This window comes from Arachis ipaensis, chromosome B5 (genome assembly GCF_059453495.1).
Source record: "Arachis ipaensis isolate K30076 ecotype BB chromosome B5, ASM5945349v1, whole genome shotgun sequence".
NCBI lineage: Eukaryota > Viridiplantae > Streptophyta > Magnoliopsida > Fabales > Fabaceae > Arachis > Arachis ipaensis.
In genome coordinates, this window is record NC_142440.1 from 62,245,541 (window position 1) to 62,253,327 (window position 7,787).

The 7,787-nt window shown below is 38.0% G+C and overlaps 1 non-coding gene across 1 annotated transcript; it reads right to left on the reverse strand.

The window, feature by feature from the left end:
- Window positions 1-5,545: 5,545 nt before the first annotated feature.
- On the reverse strand, window positions 5,546-5,653 carry LOC148564409 (small nucleolar RNA R71). The gene has a single exon (XR_015884530.1). It is a non-coding gene; the product is annotated as a small nucleolar RNA R71 (small nucleolar RNA).
- Between the last annotated feature and the right edge of the window lie 2,134 nt (window positions 5,654-7,787).

Below are 7,787 nucleotides of genomic sequence, written 5' to 3' on the forward strand. Positions count from 1 at the left end.
TGCGACGCGTATGCGTTGCCCACGCGTACGCGTGGGTGATCTTGGAAGCAAAAGGATGCACACGCGTCGTACGCGTGATAACCCGCGCGGCTCCAGCACCATGGCATCATAACTCTCTGTTCAAGCACCTGTTTACGCCGATTTGCAATCCCATGCGTACGCGTCAGGGACGCTTACGTGCGGATTGGAAAAAATGCAGGAGATGCATACGCGTGCAGCACGCGTATGTGTGGGTTGGCTGTGCGCCAGGCACGCCTCTGGCGTCGTTCCAGCAGAACTCTCTGTCTATTTGCGCATATACATACGACGCGTGCGCGTCATAGACACTTGTGCGTTGATCTCTCTTTTTTTTTTAATGCAGAATGCAAAATGTAGCATGCAGATGAATATGCAGAAATTATGAATGAACACTAATAAAAATAAAATAGAATAAAACTAAGAATAAAAATGAAAGATCATACCATGGTGGGTTGTCTCCCACCTAGCACTTTTAGTTAAGGTCCTTAAGTTGGACATTTGGTGAGCTCCTTGTCATGGAGGCTTGTGCTTGAACTCGTCTAGGAATCCCCACCAATGTTTGTAATTCCAATGGCCTCTAGGATCCTAAACTAGGCACAAAGAGCCTTTAAGCAAGATTAAGCAAATGACAAGGCCCCAAGAGTGTTGATTGCTAGACTGAATTCCGGGGTCCCAAACCTTGCTTTTGCACCCGTCTTCTTGTTGACCATCTTTGTTCCAACCGGGTGGTAAGCAATCCGAATTCTCACTGAGGCATCCAAACAGCTTCCTAGACCCATACAATTTAGTATTCTTCCAACCATGATAATTCAGCCGTGAGCTTCCTACCACAATGAACCTAGGATTGTGTTGCCAACCACTAACCATCTCCCTCTTACTCTTAAAGCCACAAAGAGCTCTAAGCTGACCATCTGTCTCAAGTAGCCCATATTCAAGTGGGAAGGTACAGGTTAAGGATAAGTATTTTACCCACTTGAATGTTGTATTAGATGGTAATGGCTTTGGGAAGAGGTCTCCAACAGCTTTGGCAAGGTGATTTCAAGCTCCATTCCCTTGTGCCCTTCCTTGACAACTTCCACCTCTTTGCAAGCTTCTTCAATTCCAACCTCTTCTTCTTGGTAGCTTTCTTGCAATTCAAACTCTTCTTCATGGCTTACCAAGGGCATGGAGATTGTGCTTCTTCTTCTTTAATCTCCATCTCTTGATCAACCCCTTCAAAGTCTTCAACCATGAAATGCCTTAGAGGTTGTACACCCTCCTCAACATCAACATCAAACACCTTAGAAGGAGGCTCTATGGCTTGAGGTTCCCATGGAGGCTCCGCATCTCCTAAGTCTGCAACCACTTCCTCTTCTGTGATAATTTCAGCTTTTGATGATCGGATAATTTATACGCTTTTTGGCATTGTTTTTACATAGTTTTTAGTATGATGTGATTAGTTTTTAATATATTCTTATTATTTTTTAAATAAAAATCACATTTCTGGATTTTATTATGAGTTTGTGTATTTTTCTATGATTTCAGGTATTTTCTGGCTGAAATTGAGGGAATTGAGCAAAAATCAGATTCAGAGGTTGAAGAAGGACTGCAAATGTTTTTGGATTCTGACCTCCCTGCACTCAAAGTGGATTTTCTAGAGTTACAGGAGTCCAAATGGTGCGCTCTCAATTGCGTTGGAAAGTAGACATCCAGGGCTTTCCAGAAATATATAATAGTCCATACTTTGCCCGTGTTTAGATGATGCAAACTGGCGTTCAACGCCAGCTCTCTGCCCTATTCTAGAGTTAAACGCCAGAAACAGGTTGCAAAGCAGAGTTAAATGCCAGAAACAGGTTACAAACTGGCGTTTAACTCCAAGGAAGACCTCTACACGTGAAAGCTTGAATGCTTAGCCCAAGCACACACCAAGTGGGCCCGGAAGTGGATTTCTACATCATTTACTTATTTCTGTAACCCTAGTAACTAGTTCAGTATAAATAGGACTTTTTAGTATTGTATTTACATCTTTGGATTATCTTTTGATCCTTTGATCACATTTAGAGGGCTGCCCATTCGACCATGCCTGGACCATTACCACTTATGTATTTTCAACGGTAGAGTTTCTACACACCATAGATTAAGGTGTGGAACTCTGTTGTTCCTCATGAATTAATGCAAAGTACTATTGTTTTTCTATTCAATTCAAGCCTATTTCTTCTCTAAGATATTCATTCGCACATAAGAACATGATGAATGTGATGATTATGTGACGCTCATCATCATTCTCACTTATGAACGCGTGCCTGACAAACACTTCTGTTCTACATGTAAACAAGCTTGAATGCATATCTCTTAGCCTCCTGATTCACGATCAGAGTCTTCGTGGTATAGGCTAGAACTATTGGCGGCCATTCTTGAGATCCGGAAAGTATAAACCTTGTCTGTGGTATTCCGAGTAGGATCCGGGAAGGGATGGCTGTGACGAGTTTCAAACTCGTGAGTGCTGGGCATAGTGACAGACGCAAAAGGATTACTGAATCCTATTCCAGCAGGATCGAGAACCGACAGATGATTAGCCGTGCGGTGACAGCGTATCTTGGACCATTTTCACTGAGAGCACGGGAAGTAGCCATTGACAACGGTGATGCCCTACATACAGCTTGCCATGGAAAGGAGTATGAAGGATTGGGTGAAGACAGTAGGAAAGCAGAGGTTCAGACGGAACAAAAGCATCTCCATATGCTTATCTGAAATTCTCACCAATAAATTACATAAGTATCTCTATCTTTATTTTACATTTTATTTATCTTTTAATTATTAAAACTCTATAACCATTTGAATCCGCCTGACTGAGATTTACAAGGTGACCATAGCTTGCTTCAAGCCGAGAATCTCCGTGGGATCGACCTTACTCACGTAAGGTTTATTACATGGACGACCCAGTGCACTTGCTGGTTAGTTGTGCGAAGTTGTGACAAAGAACTAAGATTATGAACGTGCGTACCAAGTTTTTGACGCCGTTACCAAGGAATGAACGATCACGATTTTCCCACACCAAGTTTTTGGCGCCGTTGCCGGGGATTGTTCGAGTTTGGACAACTAACGGTTCATCTTGTTGCTCAGATTAGGTAATTTTATTTTAATTTTAAGCTTTTTATTTCTTATTTTCGAAAAATACAAAAAAAAATTTCTTCTTTTTTGTTTTTCCCAAAATAATTTTCGAAAAATATAAAAAAAATTTGAAAAATAAATTATTCTATGGCTTCAGAATTTTTAAGAATGAATTCTAGAGTTTCACGATGATCTGTTGAATTCTGGCTGGCTCTGAAGCCATGTCTAATCCTTTGGACCGAGATTTCAACCTATCATCACAAGAGTCCGTGGATTCTCATCTAATCAGCTGTTATATGTCTGATTTATATCTGCTGAAGCTTGGCTGGCCATTGGCCATGTCTAGTATTTTGGACTGGAGCTTTCACTAAAAGCTTGGCTGGCTAGTGAGCCATGTCTAATTCCTGGACCGGAGCTTTAGACTAACATTGTATGATTCCTGGAATTCTCGTTAAAAATTTTGAAATCCTTAATTTTATTTTTCCAAATAGTTTTTGAAAAATCCAAAAAATTTTAATAAAATCATAAAAACCAAAAATTTGATGTTTCTTGTTTGAGTCTTGTGTCAAATTTTAAGTTTGGTGTCAATTGCATGTTTTTAAAATTTGTGCATTTTTCGAAAACTCATGCATGTGTTCTTCATGATCTTCAAGTTGTTCTTGACAATTCTTCTTGTTTGATCTTCATATTTTCTTGTTTCGTGTATTTTCTTGTTTTTCATATGCATTTTTAATTTGTTAGTGTCTAAACATAAAAAAATTTTTAAGTTTGGTGTCTTGCATGTTTTTCTTTTCTTAAAAATTCTCAAAAATAAGTTCTTGGTGTTCATCTTGACATTCAAAGTGTTCTTGATGTTCATCTTGACATTCAACGTGTTCTTGCATGCATCATGTGTTTTGATTCAGAATTTTCATGTTTTGAGTCTTTTTATTGTTTTTCTCTTTCTTCATTAAAAATTCAAAAATAAAAAAAATATCCTTCCCTTATTCTCTCATAAATTTTCAAAAATTTGGTTTGATTTAGTCAAAAAGTTTTTAAATTTAATTGTTTCTTATGAGTCAAATCAAAATTTCAATTTAAAATTTCTATCTTTTTCAAATCTTTTTCAAAAATAAAATCTTTTTCATTTTTTCTTTCATATTTTCGAAAATTTTAAATTTTGATTTTCAAAAGCTTTTTCTTATTTCCAATTCATATTTTCGAAATCAATGCTAACAATTAATGTGATTGATTCAAAATTTTTAAGTTTGTTACTTGCCTAGTAAGAAAGGTTCAATCTTTAAATTTTAAAATCATATCTTTTTGTTTCTTGTTAGTCAAGTAATCGACTTTAATTTTCAAAATCAAATCTTTTTAAATTTCTTTTTCAAATCTTTTTCAAAATAAGTTTCAATCACATCTTTTTTAAAATCAATCTCAAAATCTTTTCTAACTTCTTATCTTTTCAAAAATTGATTTTCAAATCTTTTTCAATTAACTACTTGACTTTTTGTTTGATTTTAAAAGTTTACTTTTTCAATCATATCTTTTTCAAAACTACCTAACTAATTCTCCCTCTAATTTTCGAAAATCACCTTCCTCTTTTTCAAAATTCCTTTTTAATTAACTAATTGTTTTAACTTTTAATTTAATTTAATTTTTCTTTTTTAAAATTTTTGAATTTTAATTTTAATTTTAAATTAAAAACAAAAATATTTTTATTTTCTTTTCAATTATTTTTGAAAATTTTTCTCTCTCATCTCCTTCTAATTATTTATTTATCTACTAACACTTCTCTTTCTCTTAAAAATTCGAACCCTCTCCCTCTTTCTGTGTTCGAATTTCTTTTCTTCTTCTACTCACATAAAGGAATCTCTATACTGTGACATAGATGATTCCTCTTCTTTTCTGTTTTCTTCTTTTTCATATAAGCAGGAACAAGGATAAGAACATTCTTGTTGAAGCTGATCCTGAACCTGAAAGGACTCTGAAGAGGAAGCTAAGGGAAGCTAAAGCACAACTCTCTGGAGAAAATCTGACAGAAATTTTCGAAAAAGAAGGAGACATGGCCAAAAATAATAACAATGCAAGGAAGATGCTTGGTGACTTTACTGCACCAAATTCCAACTTACATGGAAGAAGCATCTCAATCCCTGCCATTGGAGCAAACAATTTTGAGCTAAAGCCTCACTTAGTTTCTCTAATGCAATAGAACTGTAAGTTTCATGGACTTCCATCAGAAGATCCTTTTCAGTTCTTAACTGAATTCTTGCAGATCTGTGATACTATTAAGACCAATGGGGATGACTCTGAGGTCTACAGGCTTATGGTTTTCCCGTTTTCTGTAAGAGACAGAGCTAGAATATGGTTGGACTCTCAACCTAAGGATAGCCTGAACTCTTGGGATAAGCTGGTCATGGCTTTCTTAGCCAAGTTCTTTCCTCCATAAAAGCTTAGCAAGCTTAGAGTGGATGTTCAAACCTTTAAACAGAAAGAAGATGAATCCCTCTATGAAGCTTGGGAGAGATATAAGCAACTGACCAAAAAGTATCCTTCTAACATGCTTTCAGAATGGACCATCCTGGATATATTCTATGATGGTCTGTCTGAATTATCAAAGATGTCATTGGACCATTCTGTAGGTGGATCCATTCACCTAAAGAAAATGCCTGCAGAAGCTCAGAAACTCATTGACATGGTTGCAAATAACCAGTTCATATACACTTCTGAAAGGAATCCTATGAGTAATGAGACGCCTCAGAGGAAGGGAGTTCTTGAAATTGATACTCTGAATACCATATTGGCTCAGAATAAAATATCGACTCAGCAAGTCAATATGATTTCTCAGATTCTTAATGGATTGCAAGCTGCTTCCAACAGTACTCAAGAGGGATCTTCTGAAGAAGAAGCTTATGATCCTGAGAACCCTGCAATAGCAGAGGTGAATTACATGGGGGAACCCTATGGAAATACCTATAATCCCTCATGGAGAAATCATCCAAATTTCTCATGGAAGGATCAACAAAAGCCTCAACAAGGCTTTAATAATGGTGGAAGAAACAGGTTTAGCAATAGCAAGCCTTTTCCATCATCCACTCAGCAACAGACAGAGAATTCTGAGCAGAATTCATCTAGCTTAGCAAATATAGTCTCTGATCTATCTAAGGCCACTCTAACTTTCATGAATGAAACAAGATCCTCCATTAGAAATTTGGAGGCACAAGTGGGCCAGCTGAGTAAAAGAGTCACTGAAACTCCTCCTAGTACTCTCCCAAGCAATACAGAAGAGAATCCAAAAAGAGAGTGCAAGGCCATTACCTTACTTGGTGTGGCCGAACCCAAAATAGAGGAGGAAGATGTGAATCCTAGTGAGGAAGACCTCTTGGGACGTTCACTGACCAATAAGGAGTCTCCCTTTGAGGAACCAAAGGAATCTGAGGCTCATCTAGAGACCATAGAGATTCCATTGAACCTCTTTTTGCCCTTCATGAGCTCTGATGAGTATTCATCCTCTGAAGAGGATGAAGACATTACTGAAGAACAAGTTGCTAAATACCTTGGTGCAATCATGAAGCTTAATGCCAAATTATTTGGTAATGAGACTTGGGAAGATGAACCTCCCCTGCTCACTAATGAACTAAATGCATTGGATAGGCATAAATTACCTCAAAAGAAACAGGATCCTGGTAAATTCCTAATTCCCTGTAACATAGGCACCATGACCTTTGAGAAGGCTCTGTGTGACCTGGGGTCAGGAATAAACTTAATGCCACTCTCTGTAATGGAGAAACTTGGGATCTTTGAGGTACAAGCTGCTAGAATCTCATTAGAGATGGCAGACAACTCAAGAAAACAGGCTTATGGACTAGTAGAGGACGTGCTAGTAAAGGTTAAAGGCCTTCACATCCCTGCTGATTTCATAATCCTAGACACTGGGAAGGATGAGGATGAATCCATCATCCTTGGAAGACCCTTCCTAGCCACAGCAAAAGCTGTGATTGATGTGGACAGAGGAGAGTTGGTCCTTCAACTGAATGAAGACTACCTTGTGTTTAAGACTCAAGGTTCTCCTTCTGTAACCATGGAGAGTAAGCATGAAAAGCTTCTCTCACTGCAGAGTCAACCAAAGCCCCCACAGTCAAACTTTAAGTTTGGTGTTGGGAGGCCATAACCAAACTCTAAGTTTGGTGTTGAACTCCCACATTCAAACTCTAAGTTTGGTGTTGGGAGGTCCCAACAATGCTCTGAACATCTGTGAGGCTCCATGAGAGCTCACTGTCAAGCTATTGACATTAAAGAAGCGCTTGTTGGGAGGCAACCCAATGTTATTTAATTATATCTATTTATTTTCCATTGCTATTTTATGTTTTCTTTAGGTTGATGATCATGTGGAGTCACAAAAACTACAGAAAAATCAAAAACAAAATAAAAAATAGCTTTAAAAACAGCTCACCCTGGAGGAAGAACTTACTGGCGTTTAAACGCCAGTAAGAAGCATCAAACTGGTGTTAAACGCCAAAAACAAGCACCAGACTGGCGTTTAACGCCAGAACAGAGCATGGAAGTGGTGTTAAACGCCAGCAACAAGCAGCAAGCTGGCGTTTAACGCTAGACATGCATACTAAGGGCGTTTTACACGCCTAATTGGAGCAGGGATGTTAAGTCCTTGATCCCACTGGATCTGTGGACCCCACAGGATC